The following is a 17,690-nucleotide window of genomic DNA, read 5'->3' as shown; positions in this document are numbered from 1 at the left end:
GCGTTTGTAGTCCAACGGTTAGGATAATTGCCTTCCAAGCAATAGACCCGGGTTCGACTCCCGGCAGACGCAAAATTTTATGTAGCTTTTTTATGATCATTAAACAGAAACAATAACTAATGCTACTTACCAAGTAGTATCTCTAAACAAAAAGCTTTTAACATCCACATATACAAAACCCAAGAAAATGGAAACTGACTTCAGGTTAGAGATATCAACCGCATAAGATGAGTTAAAAAAAAAGAAGCAAATCCCACGAAAATGGATTTATGTAAAATATCCACAGAAAAATAAAATAAAATAGAATAAAAATGAATCATTTTCAGTGGCAGACCCAAAATTTTATACAAGCGGGTTAGTCAAAGAGCATAGCAGCCACTTGTATAAGCAGCACTAGTAAATGGAATTTGCTCACTACTTAGTTTTGTTCATCATGTGATCTCGAAATAAAGTCATTGATGCTATTTTATAATTCTCACGACTCAATTTCCACTATAGGCCGTGATGACGCCCAACGTCGCGCTAGGCAAGCCAACGCTAAACTAGTCATGTATTTGTTCTTTTTAATAATTTTAAAATAGTTGATTTTATGTACTAAGAGAATGATTAGTAGAGATTTATAGTAAAGTAAACGCATAAACAAATGAGAGAGTAAATACAGTGAATTTAATACTCAAAATCATAAATTAAAATATTTCCAAAATTCGGTATCATAAGTGTATGAGCTACTAGTAGAATATACAAAACCTCTTATACTACTGTCTGGAATAAGATAGACATAAAATAAATACAAAAGAGAGACTGGGGGTGCTGCAAAACGAATGCAGAGAGCAGCTCACCACTATGCCTCGGGGTAACAGTGGTACGCGCCTCTGAGTGCCAGATGCACCTGTCTCAAATCCTACACGATTAGTGCAGAAGTGTAACGTGAGTACATAAACAACATGTACCTAGTAAGTATCTAGTTTAACCTCGAAAAAGTAGTGACGAGGGGTCAATATCGACACTTACTATGGGCCAATTAATAAAATACGAAAATTCTAAATAGGCATGGAATACATCAATAATAATAACACAATAACAAACAGTAAATAAGTGATTCTTTAAGTAGAAGTCAATTTAAAATCTCCAATTAGCACACACTAATTTCAACAAATTTTGGCCATCAAGTAAATTGTAATTTCTCAAGTCATGAAAGTAGTATCAAGTGTAATCGGACTCCGAGCATTATCATGCACAATTTATGCTAAGGTCGTACGACCCGATCCAGAATAATATTTACACTACCGAGGGTCGCCGACGTGAACCATAGATGCATCTATTATATTGCAGAGGCGTTTGGCCCGCTCCACAAGAAGAGAGAATACTCTACGAACTCCGATTTAACGACTACTACAAGACTAATATACAAGGAGGCACAATTTCTACCAACGGTCATATAACCCGCCAAAACTCAAGTAAGTGAAGTTCGGTCATTCCGAATCATTTATCAAGTTTCAATATAATTTAAGCACTTAAATTAACAAGTAGAGTGCAAACAATATAAGTATTTCATGATAGAGTCCTAAAACTATCCGGACATCAGCATGATTTGTAGCTACGCACGGTCTCTCGTCGCTTCGTACGTACATAGCGCCTATAGTTAGTAGCAAATAGTAACTTAAAACACCTATGTGATAAATTCCCTCTTACAAGGTTAGACAAGAGACTTACCTCGTCCCAAAGCTCACTTTTCGGTCCACAAATTCACTCTAAAGCCTCAAATCGGTGCCGAACAATTCGAAGCTAGCCAAGTACTATATAAATTAATCAATAATATAATAGGAATCCCAAATTGACTCGATAACACCAAAGTCTACTCCAAACCAAATTTAAAGAACTAAAAAATCTTCAAGGCGCCAACTTTTATCATTAAGCACTGAAATGTTCCCGGGACATCCGGAACCCCATCCGAATGTACGCCCAAATCCCAAATCATTATACGAACCTCTTGGAACCGTCAAATCTTGATTCTGAGGTCGTTTACTAAAAATGTTGACTCAAGTCAAACTTGGCCATTATGGGCCACTATTAAGGAACTAAGTATTTAAATTTTAATTCGAACTCTTCCAAACTCAAACCAACCATCCCCGTAAGTCACAAAATAGTAAATGCACATACGGGGAGTCTTAATTAGGGAACAAGGATCTAAAAAGCAAAATGATCGGCCGGGTCATTACATTCTCCACCTCTTAAATAAACATTTGTCCTCAAACGGGTCTAGAATCATACCTGGAGTGCTGAATAGGTGTGGATATCTGCTCCATGTCACGCTTATACAACCTTCCAGTGGGATACGCTCCTATGATCTACCACAGTAGGTAACAAGTTTGCACATCCCTACCACCGGCAATACTAATGTTGTAAGGCAGATCGAGAATTAATGGGGTTTCAATGTCTTTGCCTTATGTTTGATGATCTAACAAACTTACTATTAAGAATTAGATAGGGAACCTGTCATGCCCCCTTTTTCCTCCGCGGAGAAAGTCCGGGTTCCGATGTTCATGGGGAGTAATTGTCATACCCCAAAACCGAGGGGCGCGACCGACCCTCGACCGGGTAGCCCCAGCCAAGCGTACCTGGGTGACTTTCCTATTCCACGTGTTACCCCGCGTTTCCATTACCCATTAATCAAGTGAAATAGCCATTTATAAATTTAAACACATTCTTACGAGATTTACATAACATACATAGTTACTTAGCGTGGTTTACAAGTTATACTACCCAAAATACATAAGTACATAACCCACATTTCCTGTCTACGGAGCCTCTAGGGATACAAAAGAGTGTTACAATACCTGCCGGTAACAAGGCTCCGACTATACCTTATGCAAATACCAAAATAAGATTCCGGGAGGAAAAGCGACATGAGCCACGCAGGGCCCTGAGAGGAAAAACGGCTCACCAATACAACTGACGGAAAGTGGAGGAGTGCTACTGTCAGTGGACTGTAGTACCTGCTATGGAACCACCTACAATTATAACACGAATGTAGCGCCCCCGGCAAAAGGGACGTCAGTACATTTGAATTGTACTGGTGTGTATGAACAAACTTTACCCCAAGTAAAATCAATCATTACACAGATAACAAACGGTAATAGAATCAACAATCAAATGCACAAGAAAGGAACAACCAAGGGCAAACAAGTTCCACAATCTCTCTTTTTCCCCTTTCAACATTAATTCATCATATCAATGATTTCACAACTTTCACATATTTTCATTTCAATAGTGATTTCGATCACTTTTCCAACCTTATTACCTCGGCCACCCTTATCACCATAACCCACACCTTATAACTTCATGTTGTGGCGCGCAACCCGATCCTACCGGACAATCACATTTCACACGACAACAACAACAATTCACAAAGAATTTTTATAAACATCAATACCATTTCCATCATATGCAACAACCCGTATACAATTTTAAGTCACAACGATAATTGCCCGCGACAAGTCACATATGATATTACCACAGTTGTTTCAATTGCATCAATTACGATTTCTTTCCATCATTTATTACACAGCTCTTACCACATAAACACATTCACACACACACACACTTGGTTTGTTGCCATTTACTTACACCATTATATTGGGAGACTTAACCAACAACGTTTAAGGCATATTAATCACAAGAGTTCGCAAATAGTCCACATAAGTAACACATACCAATTACTCGTACACCAAACAAGGTGACTTTACGAAGGTTAAAGTTAGCCATACATACCTGGAGTTGAATCCCCTTTTTAACTTCTACTTTCAATTCACCAACAGCCTAGTACCATCAATCTAGTTCACAAGTTAACACATATAACTTAGAATTGAAGTTCACAAACTCAACCCGAACATACTTAGGTCATCAACCCCTCTTTTGCAAATCTTTACTTCTACCCAATTCCTCTTACTAGATTTTAGGTTTTAAAGGACATGCGTGTGTATTTTAACTTCCATTTTCAAGAATCAATGCATGAGAATCCCTTTTTTTTAAATCTGAAAACAAATGAAAAAGGGTTGGAGATTTTACCTGCAAGAACGGAGATAAAGACAATTACTTGAAATTTTCCGACTCGAGTGACTTTGAAGAATCAAATTGATGAAGGTAGGACTTTATCTCTCAATAATCCCCTCTTCCCTCTCTCTAGTTTTGTTCAGAAAATATGTTAAAATGAGGGTTAGGGGTGTTTTATTGAAGAAGGGGTCGAGTTTAAAAGTTAGAAAAATTGGAGCCCCGAGTTAGGTATGCGATTGCAAAGAGGAAATGTGGTCCGCATAATGGACCGCGAAAGTGCTCTAAAACTCTAAACATTCTATTTGGGTTTGCGGCAGAAATGCGGTACACATACAGTTATGCAATCGCATAATGGATGGCATTTGACCTAAATTTTGACTAACATCCCGGCTCACTTTGCGACAGAAATGCGGTCCTCATACTTGATTTGTGACCGCATTCTGGACCGCATAATAGCACTCTTTTGGAAAACTTTGATTCTTGATTTTTTAATGCTAGATCAGTACAAAGGGTTTGAACCACGGCTCACAAGCTCGCCGCAAAGGATTTTACACATTCCTAACACATATTCGGGACTTGACACCACGAGCTACTAGGTTTTGAGTACAAGTTTTCATGGGGCCTCATAGATATGTGATCTCTGTTCGTTGATGTTGGGCCAGTCTGGAGGACTCGAGGCCAGATTTTTGCCTATAGTTTGATCCCTGAGCTATTGATTTCGTGAGAGCGTGTTTCTGGATCCATAGGTTCTGTTGTGTCCCTATTAAGGGAGGTGATGACTAGATAGTTACGTGATGAATGTGATGTGACCGCAAGATGTATTCATGTGATTTGGAAGCAACGAGAAGGGTCTGCTGGAGGATAGGAGGACTATTAGGTGCTCGATTTTCATCTTGATTTGAGGTATAGCCCCGAGTTATGGGTGTGTGAAGAATCTTTCCATGTTTCCTAGTTGGGAGTGGAGTAAGTGACTGCGTAATATTTATGATGGTGGAAGGTATACAAAAATATTAGTTTGAGGCAAAACATGTGGGGTTATCTCCTGCGGATTGTTCTGAAGTTTGCGTAATCCCTTGTGTCATTTATTGGAAGATCTCTGTTACCAGGGAAATATATGTTGTACAATTCGAATTTGGGTTTCTAAAGAGAGTAGGCTTGACTACTACGAGAGTGAATGCGAGATTTGCAGAAGATATAAAGTACCCGATGGTTTATGTTCCACGAGCTTATGAAGGATTAAGTTTAATCTCACTATGGTATTATAGCAACAATAAAGTATATGCGTTATGAGTTATTGTGTATGTTTTGTTCTATGACTTCAATCCAAGTGGGAGAGTCCACTATTAATTAGTCGATTGCACGGTTATGTGCTATGTTGGTTCTAGTTTGAGGTGTGTGGGTGAATCAGTCATCGGCTCTAGCACCAGTTACTTCACCACCACCCGCCCAGTTAGCTAGGGGTCGCCCCAGAGGGGGAGGTCGATTAGATGGCGGTCAAGCCCGTTTCTATGCACTTTCGGGCAGACCTGATGTTATTGCTTCAGATGCTGTTATTACAATTACGGATATTGTTTCAGTCTGCCACAGAGATGCCTTTGTATTATTTGATCTCGATTCCACCTTTTCATATGTGTCATCATACTTTGCTCATTATTTGGGTATGCCTCGTGAGTTTCTTGCTTCATCTGTTCGTGTATCTACCCCGATGGGCGATACTGTTATTGTAGATCATGTGTAACGGTCATGTGTGGTGACTATTGGGGGTCTGGAGACCCGTGTGGATCTTTTATTATTGTGTACGATGGATTTTAATGTCATTTTGGGCATGGATTGTCTATCTCCATGTCGTGTTATTCTTGACTGTCATGCTAAGACAGTCACATTCGCTATACCAGGTGTGCCACGAATTGAGTGTCAAGGTGTGACTTATTATGTTCCCAATAGAGTGATCTCATTCTTGAAAGCCCAGTGTATGGTTGGGAAGGGTTGTCTTTCGTATCTAGCCTTAGTGAGAGATGTCGGTGTTGAGACTCCCAGTATTGATTCTGTTCCAGTTGTGAGGGATTTTCCCGATGTGTTTCTTGTATACCTATTGGGCATGCCACCGGATAGGAATATTGATTTTGGTATTGACCTGGTGCGAGGCACTCAGCCCATTTCTATTCCGCCGTATCGTATGGCACCAGTGGAGTTGAAGGTGTAAGCACGTGATTTTTGCTTCACGAACAATCACTCCAAAAGAAATCAAAATAATTGCAAATGGCCTCGCCGTACAAATTTTCAATTTTTATGTGACATGTGCTGGTAGTCCTTAGTGTTTATATCCATTTTTAATTGAATATTATCAAACAAAAATACAATAAGTATGCCGTGTGTAATCGGACCGTAATTCGGTTTTTAAATGGAAATTCACAAAATATGCAGCTTTTACTCTAGGCTGTGATTTAACCATTTTTAAAATTCTAATATGTGTGTGTTAATTGTTGTAGGTGTCACCCAATATGTGTGTAAGTTTATTTTAATTTTAATTTTTACATTGTTTTAGGAATTTTTGTTTAATTTGTTGAATTAAAAAAAAAAGGAAAGGAAAATCTGATTGGGCCCCAAAACGAGGCCCAAAACCAAAGCACTGATCCAGTCCAAGACGAGCCTGCCCAAGCACGGATTCAAACGACGCCGTATCGGCGTCCCTATTGAAGCCGTTGATCTGATTCAAATGAACGGTCCAGATCAGGCTGTTCAACTCACCTCAACGACGTCGTTTCAGGCAAGTTGATCTGAGCCGTCCAACCTCATTGATCCAATGGTCCCTGGCTTCCCTCAGGACCCGACCTATTTAGCCGGTTCAACCCAACCCCTCACCTAAACCAAAACGACCCCGTTCCCATACCAAACGACCCCGTCCTGTTACCCACCAATAGATCTAAGCCGTTCAGATCACTTGATCTAACGGCTCCAATCTCCCTTCCCCTTCCGTATATAAACTTGGCCCTTCACCCCACGCCCCCTATCCGAACCCCCCCTTCAGTAATCTCCTTCCCCAAGCCCTGAAACCCCCAAACCCTAATGCCGCCCTAGTTTCCCTTTCACCAGAACCCGGCGGCATGAACGCCGATGACCACCCCTTTCACACCCCTGAAGCATCCAACCACCCTGAACACGAATCCACTAACCATGTACCTCAAATCACCTCCTATCGTCTCGAATCTGGATTTGAAGATTCGAGACAAAACTCGATCTATACCAAACCTCACCATCTTTGTATCAGACACTCCCATGACTTCCCTCGTGACCAAACCAAGCTTGGTTTGGTCCGAATCTACCCACAACTTCTAAAAAACCAGATCTGAAAATCCAGACCCTAGAACACATGAACCTGTGGAATCCGGCCAGTCTTGACAGGGGTCTGAGGTCTAATAGACCTTAATCAAGGTGTTCTCGTGTGAGAACACCCTGATTAAAGTTTGTTCGGCCTCAAATGGTCAAAGTTGAGTCAGTTTTGGTTCAGTTTGGTTTAGACATTTTTTCGGTAAGTTTTATTTCCCTTTTGTTTTATTCAACTGCTAATTAAGTCATTAGCATGCCTTGTTGTGATTGTTTGTTATTTTCTGATAGTTTTCTTAATTTCTTCCATCTCTGTCAAAGACCTTTTATTTGGTCGATTGTTTTCTGTGTATGATTTGAATGTATCCTATGATAAGCATGTCCGATTAGGATAGTCGTCGCATGAATAATTTATATAGGTTCCCAGTGATTGACCAAAGTTGTCCGAAGCCCTTTAGGTCCATGTACGTATTGTTTATATGAGCGACTGATTGTTACCTGTTATAATTAGTATAGTCGACTTGATGAATGTCGTCGATTAACTTCCTATGACTAAATGTTCAAATACTCTAATACGTACAACCTCACTTGACTGAATGGACCTGTATTGTGATTTGAATGTTGGACATTATCTATGAATGCTAGTTTGTAACTGCATTGTAAACAATTAAAAGGACCAGGCTAGGGCAGTTCTGAAATGGAACTTTCAGAAGTTCAAAATGTCCTGAGGCTGTAGTGATGCAGGACAGTAATAATCAAGGGCTAACAGGGGTAGTCTGGGGTTTGAAAAGAACAAAAATGATTAGTTTAAATGAGCTGACAAGTAGGGTACTAATTTGGGATTAAACTAATACCAATGGGGAACAAGACACAATAGTATGGGGGTTTAAAATGAATACTTAAATGAACCCATAACTCTTGATTAAAGAAAAGCCAGGCGTGGGGAACAAAAAGGGCTGGCATCAAAAGATGCTTAAGCATGGGTTTAAAGGGTATGGGCAGTCTGCAAGTAGGAGGATCCAGGCAGCTTAGCTGCACTGGGTCGTTTGGCTTATAAATAGGCCATTTCAGAACTCAAAAAGGGCTGGAATTTTTAGTCTTGAGAGAGGTCTTGTGAGTTTAAAGAAAACTGAAAACATAAGGAAATTTCCAGTAAACACTGTAACCAAACACTGTCTGAAAGCTACATAAGAGTTCATATTGGTCAAGCTGTCTTGGCCAAGTTCTGTTGTTTGCACTGATTGAGCTGCTTGTGATTGTTGAACTGCTGGTGTTGCTGCATCGAACACCCTGTTACTTCTGTTGATTCATTACTCTCTTCTGGGATTACTTGTTTGGTGCTCGACCATCTGCTGGTTTTCTTTGTTCTGGAAATTGTTGCTGGTTGTCTGTGGACTGTGGAAAACACTTGTGATTGTTGGTTTGTTGCTGTGTTGTTGCTGTGTATCTGCTGCTGCTGTGTTTGTTGCATATTGCCCAGCTGATCATTCCTTTCTTCTTTTGTCCTCTATACCGGGTACACAACCAATGCACTATCAAATGTAATTGGAACATTGAGCATGAATGCAAAAAGAAAAGACCTGAAGTTGATTTTCATACGTAGATTGTTATATTAAATATCATGTACTGTATGATAATTTTCGTTCCTGTGTTGACAATAGAAGCAGCCTGTATGCCCAGTGTATATCAATATAGATTAGCTAAATGGTAGTTTACATATGTATGCTGATAGGTGAAAATTTCTCAATGAAATAGGTTGCATCTCAGACTTAGTTTACTTTGTAATATGTGCTGTAATGTATGCCAAGCATGAAAACTGTACATCATTGGCTAAGTTCTCCCTTTTCTGATTAATGGTCTCATATAACTAGTAAACCACCTGTTAAGACAAAGAACACAAAACTTGCAATCTCAACCTCATGAAGGTCGAGCCCAGGTCAAAACAGACCAAGCAGGCCTGCATCGAACAAGCAGTGGCCCAGGTCTGGCCCATCACGCGTGGGCTGGATTTGGGCCTTTAATTTTGCTCGGCTGACTGTGTACGTGGCCGTGCTTCTGATTTTGCGCAAGCACTCGGAATTCTGTTATAGATAACCTGCAAGCATGTAATTAATTAGGACTATCTACTGTTTTCGATTAGTAGAGACAAACGCGACAAGAAACGTAGTTGCTATAGGATACCCTTTTAAATAAGAACGAGATGAGCCTCGACAAATAAATAAAAACGCGCAAGCAGCGGGGCCCTCGTTAAATGTATATTATCGAAGCATTCAGTTTCCAGGATGGGTCGTTTAGCAAATCTCACGGCCCTCCCAGAATAATAACGCGATAGTCTCTTTAAGCGCGTACTTAATAATGTTATCTCCTTAAACTCGGGTGCACATTTATGTGAACCAAATCCGAATCTCAACGGAATCGAAATGTGTCTCTAACCACGGGTACATTGATTGTAGCGTGGTCTGAGATGCATTTCCATGACGTTGCAAATTCTTTTCATAAGGAATGAGATGAGCCTCGACAAACAAAAATGTACAAAGTGCGGGGCCCTCTAAATGTATATATATAAAATACTTAGAATTCGGGACATGCCGTTTAAGCGAATTTCATGGCTTTTCCCCAAAATAACAACACGCTAGTTGCTTTAAGCACGCCTTTAATAATTTATTTTCCTTAACTCGGGTGCACATTTATGTGACCCAATTCCAAATCTCAACCGAGTCGAAATATGTCAATAATCACGTGTACATTGATGTAACGTGATTCGAGGTATGTTTTCGCGACGTTGGAATTCCTTGTAAAAATATTAATAATGACAAAAGCGGTTAAAAGATAAAATTGGCACATAATTTCATATTTTTATAAAATCAGATAATCAAGCCGAATATAACAGTTGACCGACCGTGCTAGAACCACGGAACTCGGGAATGCCTAACACCTTCTCCCGGGTTAACAGAATTCCTTATCCGGATTTCTGGTACGCAGACTGTAATATGGAGTCATTCATTTCCTCGATTCGGGATCAAAATTGGTGACTTGGGACACCCTAAACCTCCCAAGTGGCGACTCTGAAATAAATAAACAAATCCTGTTTCGATTGTCCTTTAATTGGAAAAAACTCCCTTGCGCCCTCGCGGGTGCGTAAAAAGGAGGTGTGACAGCTTTGGCGATTCTGTTGGGGATTATAAATGACCCAGAACCACTGGTTCAGGGTTAAGAATTCGAGCTTAGAATAATTGTTATTATTTGGCTTTATTTGTTATCTGATTTTATTACGTGTTTTGAGCCTAATGTGCTAAATGCTGCTTTTACCGCTTTGATATTATTTGAACTGTATATAAACTGTGCCGAAACCTTTCTCTTCTTACCTCCGGGGATGTGCTTACTGGTTGAGACTCCCTATTCTGTTAGTGTCATACCCTGAATAAAAGAGGCTCGGAAAGTTTCTAAGCCGGCTGGCCTTTTGGTTCCCGGAAAGGAGCTCCTTCCTCAGCTCGAGTTGTCCGCTCGGGTACACTGTCTAGAACACCGACCCAGGTTTTGAACATAGAATAACGTGACTTCATGCCGGATCCCTAGTAGGAACGCTTATTTGCATCACGTTGCATTTGACTTAGGGGACTCAACACAGGGGTTGGGTCCGTCTAGGACTAGCAACCTGATATGAAAAGGCCATCCTGATGCATCCTATTTGTTTTCCGTGCATTTATTTGTCTCGTGCCCGCATGCTGACCGGTGTTTGAATATTATGAATATTGTGAAATTGAAAAAAAGGAAATAGCGGTTAGGGAATTGATTGTTTATTTTTGAAAAAACCCAATACCCAAATACTGTCAAAACTCTGCCAAAATTTTGAAAAAGAAGAAAAAAAAACGTCTTATTAGTTTGTTTTATTAAAGGTAAAGGGAAAAAAGAATCGTGGTTCTGTTTTTGTTTTTCGGAAAATATAGAAATATACAGTTTGTCTTGTTATAAAAATAAAAATCAAAAAGAGTCTTATTTCTAAATGGGTTTTATAATAATAATAATAATAAAAAAGAAAAGAAAAAAGGGGGTCTTTCATTATTTGTCACAAATATATAATGCATATATTATCCAAAAGTTTTATTTCCAAAAATGAATATATATCTTTATCTATTGCAAGAACATTTGTCTTGCCAAAAGTTTTTAGAATCCCAATTTTCAAAACAAATAATCCAAGAATATTTTCCATTATCGACTTTTTTTTTTAGAAAGTTTTCAGTTGTTTCGAAAATAAGAAAAATGAAAATATAATAAAAAAAAAGGGGAAAAGAAAAAAAACATGTCAAAGATTTCTAATTTTTGTCATAAATAAGTCTAGTGATGTAACCTCCCCCTTTTACAAAAATAGCAAAAACGAATATGTCAAATTTTAAAGAGTCATAAACAAGTCCGGGTGATGCCGCTTATGTCAAAAATAGACAAATGTTCCCGAAAGGAACTTCGGAAGGCTACCTTGGTACAAACGGCCACACGTTTTTCTCACACAACCTTAAAATCTTCGTTCATGAAGTGCTGAGAGGTCGTGTTCAGAAATCCTTTCGAGAAAAATCGCATATATTTTTGTTATCAAAATAAGTTTCGCTTGTTAAAATCTTATTAATAAATGTGCAGAATGAGCACGACTCCAAATGAACCCTTTTCAATCATGAATAAAATCCCCCTCCAATTGCGGCTCTGGTGGAATGATTTAGGCAAAGAAGGGCATGACGAAATCAAGAAGTATCTGAAAGGCCTCACGGGTTTATTGGATATCAGGCCACGAGGAGATATCATAAGGGCACTAGTCCCCCACTGGGACCCTGCGCACAATGTCTTCCATTTCTCTGACTTTGAACTTACTCCAACTTTAGAAGAAATAGCAGGGTATATCGGCAGCGCTGAGACTCTTTTGAGGCACAAATATCTGATTGCTCCAAGAGCTGTAGCAATACACCGGTTTCTGGACTCCTTAAAGATAGTCAGAACAATTCATAACCCTGACTTGGCGAAAGGTTTTTGCAGCATGAGTTTCATATATCAAAGATATGGTCACATAGGAGGATTCGACAAGCCAGAAAACTAGTTGTGCAGCAAAAGTAATCGTCAAAAGTGGGAAGAACATAGACGGATTGCTTTCATGATAACTTTCTTAGGACTCTTAGTATTCCCAAGAAAAGACGGGAATATTGACATAAAGATAGCAGGGGTCGTCAGTACGTTGCTCACACAGAGAGATAGTACGTTGGCGCCCATGATAGTATCTGATATGTTCCGGGCTCTCACGTCTTGCAAAGCCGGAGGAAGCTTTTTCGAGGGTTGCAATTTGTTGTTGCAAATGTGGATGACCGAACACCTATGTCACCGAGCCCAGTTTCTGAGCCATGGATCCGCTGAAAAGACCTGCATAGAGGAGTTCTATACCAGAGTTAATGAGACCTACCTACCGGAAGGAGTCACAGCATGGACCTCATATTTCCATACCCTCAACGCCAGTCAAATACAGTGGGCGCTAGGATGGTTACCGATCGACGAAGTCATATACATGCCAGCAGCCAGGCCCCATTTTCTCTTAATGGGACTTAAGAGCATTCAACCATACGCGCCGCATCGGGTTTTAAGGCAACTTGGGAGGTATCAGATAGTGCCGAAAGACGAGGATCTGAGCATCCAGGTAATCGAGATCAGTCCCGACGGCCAGTTTCCTGAAGCAAGGGTTCGTCAAATTTGGAGCCAATGTCAATACTTAGAAGCAAATACTTGTGTAATGAATCGGGCAAAAGGGGAAGTTTCGCCCGGGTATCAGGCCTGGTACAAAGGGGAGACATCATCTGGAAGGCCGACCAAAAGACCTCACCTGCAAGAATTTGCCAAATCTTCACAAGAGCAGTGGGGCTGGTTGGCCAAAGAGCGGGAATATCTTGCCGAAACAGGTAAACTGAAGCAACAAGTTCAGGATATGAGGTTTGAATGCCAATTACAGTCTGCTGCCCACAAGGGAGAAAAGAAAAAATTAATCAGAGAAGGCGAGATCCTCAAAGCTCAGATCCGGAGGATGAAAAAGGAGGTTGATAACCAGCTGAGAAGCCGGGCGGATAAAAGATTGATAGCAGAGTTAAAGGATCAGGTTGCGGAATGCCAGGAAGATTTGGAAAGAGCCAAGGCTAGCACAACAAGATTGCGGACCAAGTGGGAAAAGGGTACAATGGCCCGGAGGAAGCGCCTACAGCAAGTCATGAGGGATTGTGAACTGAGCGTCAAAACGGTAAAGGAAACGAATTCCGCTCTGCAAGAGCGGATCTTCAAGCAAACACAAGATGCCCAAGCCGATAGAAGACGCTATTACAATGCAATGACCAGGATGGAAAGGCAAATGGAGATGTTCCAGGATCAGCTCGCCACCAATGCACAAACGCTAGGAGTAAAGAGCCGACAGATAAGGCAGTTGTTCGCAGAAAGGGACGACATCCGAGGAAGGATCGACGAAATTGGGCATTACATCTACATGAAATGCCTGGCATGCGAGCAAATGCCCCGGAAGACCCTTCTTGCTTCCGTCATGGGCGGCGTCCACCGGATCATGAATGAATTAAAAGGCTTGCAGAAAGACCTCACACCTAGAGCCGCGAAAAGGCCGAATGATGCCTCGTGGATCCCTAAGTTGGAAAATTAATCCGTGGTCGAAATCCTGTCACTTGGCTTTGTTGCATTCCCATATGTTGTTTTCTATTTTTCCTTTAATCAAATAGGGTCAAAGAACCGTGGAGTCTGTATTGTTGCTATTTTTTGTTTGAAGTAATTTGTAATAGCAAAATTTTGAGAATGAATTCAATGATTTCACAAGAATTTTGTATGTCTTTACCTTGAGGCAGAACTACGCCTGGTCTGATTCACGCGGGGACGTGATACGTAGGCAATCCTCATAATATTCGACCGCTTTTAATAAAGAGAGAAAAGAAAATACATAATAAAATAAAACACAGGGTTTCCCAAAATACTTTAAAGGGACGAATGAGCAAACCGGGATGACGCATGTTGTTTGAAGCAAAGCATGTAGAAACGGTTAAATGCCTAGGTGCATTGCATCCTCTATGTGTTATGATCAAATCTGTTAAACTCTAACGCTAACAAAGTTTGTTGTTGTCTATACCAGACAAGTTAGTTGTTAAAGAACTCTGGCAACACACTCCTACCAAACCAGATCCAAAGGACCGGTAGCAACAAGCATGACTACTTCAGAGAATAGTAATGAGGAAGAAAGGCCAATGAGCCAGTTGCTAAAAGAAGCGATGGAAAAGATTGAAAGGATGGGACTAGAGATGAATGCAATGCAGCTAGCCCTAGCCAAAACACAAAAGAGCCCTGAAACACTGGGACACATGCCGGAATACCCTCACTCTGGCCCTTCCACAAGCCGTCCAAATCCCCTTTATCATCAAGAAAGAAGCCCTCATGATTCCCAAGCTCCACCACCCCATCAACCTCTCCCAACACCCAATATTCCCATTTTTGTGGGACCAACATCAGCCCCTTTGCAAAGGACGACCAGTGAGCCATTGTTTCAGGCTCACGATACACAATACTATCCCCCCGAGCCTACGTTTCATGCCCCCGAACCACAGGCTTACAATCCACATTTGGAAGTACCGGCAGAGGTTGAGAAGCCGGTTAAGGCCCCTGAACAGGATGAAGTGTTGAGAAAGTTCAAAAGCCTGGAGCAGTCCTTCAGGAACTTGCACGGATTGGGCAATCAAGTCAGCGTAGCATACAAAGATCTGTGCCCTTTCCCAGACGTCCAACTCCCGGCTGGGTTCAAGATGCCTAAGTTTGATTTATATGAAGGGCACGGTGATCCCATGGCACATTTGCGGGGATTCTGTAGCAAAATGAGAGGGGCAGGCGGCAAGGATGAGCTGTTGATAGCTTATTTCGGCCAAAGTCTGAGCGGATCTGCACTAGAATGGTATACCAGGCAGGATTCCAGCAGGTGGTACACGTGGGATGATCTGGCGCAGGCTTTTGCAGGTCATTTCCAGTACAATCTCGAGATAGTCCCTGACCGTCTCACATTATTGAGAACTGGGAAGAAACCCGGGGAAAGTTTTCGCGAGTTCGGGTTCCGCTGGAGAGAACAAGCAGCTAGAGTCGATCCTCCCATGAGAGAGGGAGAGATGGTGGACTATTTTTTGCAGACATTGGATCCAACCTACTTTGGTCACTTGGTGACAACGGTTGGAAAATCTTTCAACGAGGTGGTCAAGATAGGGGTCATGATAGAAGAGGGTTTGAGGTCTGACAAGATCTTGAACTATTCGGCACTCAAGGCCACAACCCAGGCTATTCAAAACGGCACGGGAGGTGCGTTGAGAAGAAAGAAAGAAGAGGTTGCCACGATCGAGGCAGGCAGTTGGTCCAGGGCTGGCAGGCCACACTACAACCAACCCATACCTCACAGGTCAGAATACCCATACAACCCACCACAAAATTTCTATCCACCTCGAGAACCACATTGTTCCGTACACCAAGCCCAGGCATACACTCAGCCTCCGGTTCGCCCTCAATGGCGCGCACCGGCTCCCCAGAACATATATGCACCACCACAAAACACCTACCCTCCACTAAGGGCGTATAGAAACCCCTCAGGGGCAGGTTTTCGGGGAAATCCAGATGCTAGGAATGACAGGTTGCGGAAGCAGAGAACCTTCACGGAGCTGGGAGAAACCTACACCGCTTTGTTCCACAAGCTGAGGCAATTGGGTTTGGTTAGTCCTGTCTAGACTCGAGAATAAAATCCCCCACCTCAGAATTTGGATCGATCAATCAGTTGTGAATACTGTTCAGGGATGCTCGGGCATGATACCGAGAAGTGCTGGAAATTAAGGCATGCCATACAGGATCTTATTGACACCAATAAGATCGAGGTCCAGACACCGGAGGCTCCTAACATCAACCAAAACCCACTGCCAGCGCACCACGAAACTCACATGATTGAGTTGGTGTGTGAGGGAGGAGAATTGAGAAAACCCTCACAAACAGTGATGATGATCCAAGCCGCCCCGAAAGAAGTCTCAACCAGTGGAGGAACGAGTGTACAGTCGCAGGGAGAAGGCGTCAAGCCGGTAGTGATATTGGGAAAGAGCCCGTCCGCCATAACAAGCAAACCCGAGCCAAGCAAGTTGGTAATATCAGGGATCCCGCCCACACCGGCAGTCGTGTTAAAAGGGGTATGTAGAGAACTGGTGACCATAAAGCCTGTGGTTCAGCTGCCGATGATTGACAGCAGGGCTGTGCCTTGGAAATATGAAAAGGCGGTGGTGATGTACAAAGGTAAACAGGTGGAAGAAGTCAGTTGTGAAGCACAAGGTTTGACTCGATCAGGTCGATGTTTTGCCCCGGTAGAGCTAAGAAAAACCAACCCAGTTGCAACCAAGAAACCTGTGTCCGAAGAAGAGGCTGAAGAGTTCCTGAGGAAGATGAAAGTACAAGACTATTCTGTGGTCGAGCAGCTGAGAAAAACACCGGCCCAGATCTCACTGTTGTCATTACTGATCCATTCTGAGGAGCATCGTCGGGCCCTGTTGAAGATATTGAACGAAGCTCATGTACCCAGTGAGATTTCTGTAAACCACCTGGAAACCATTGCCAGCAAGATTTTCGAGGTGAACAGGGTAACATTCTCAGATGATGACCTGCCGGTGGAGGGTACGGAGCATAATAAAGCTCTATACCTAGCTGTCAAATGTGAAGACTCGGTGGTAACTCGAGTATTGGTGGATAACGGCTCAAGCGCCAATATTTGCCCACTATCTACCTTGAACCAGTTAAAGATCGACCACGGAAGGATCCACAAGAACAGTATCTGTGTCCGAGGGTTTGACGGAAACGGAACAGCCACTGTGGGGGATGTTGTACTTGAACTGACCATCGGTCCAGTCCTGTTTACCATGGAATTCCAGGTATTAGACGCCACAGTATCTTATAACCTGCTGTTGGGACGACCCTGGATTCATGTAGCCAAGGCGGTGCCCTCCACCCTACATCAGATGGTGAAGTTCGAGTGGGAAAGACAAGAGGTCGTGTTACATGGCGAGGATACAACGTGCACCATGGGCGGAACCATTGTACCTTTCATAGAGACCGCTGATGACAAAGGTCCTTGGGTCTACCAGATTTTCGATACATGGTCGGCCAACAAAATTCCTGAAGGATAAATCATCCCGCACCCTAGGGTAGCTGCCGCAACAGTCATGATGGTCTCAGAAATGCTGGGTAATGGATTTGTGCCGGGAAAAGGCCTAGGAGTCGAGCTTCAAGGG

The 17,690-nt window shown here is 42.0% G+C and overlaps 1 non-coding gene across 1 annotated transcript; it reads left to right on the top strand.

The window, feature by feature from the left end:
• On the top strand, window positions 1–72 carry TRNAG-UCC (transfer RNA glycine (anticodon UCC)). The gene has a single exon. It is a non-coding gene; the product is annotated as a tRNA-Gly (tRNA).
• The last annotated feature ends 17,618 nt before the right edge of the window (window positions 73–17,690 follow it).

The sequence above is a fragment of the Nicotiana sylvestris genome, chromosome 11 (assembly GCF_000393655.2).
Source record: "Nicotiana sylvestris chromosome 11, ASM39365v2, whole genome shotgun sequence".
Classification (NCBI taxonomy): domain Eukaryota; kingdom Viridiplantae; phylum Streptophyta; class Magnoliopsida; order Solanales; family Solanaceae; genus Nicotiana; species Nicotiana sylvestris.
The sequence above is the reverse complement of the archived record's forward strand: the minus strand, read 5'-3'. Positions and strand labels throughout refer to the sequence as shown.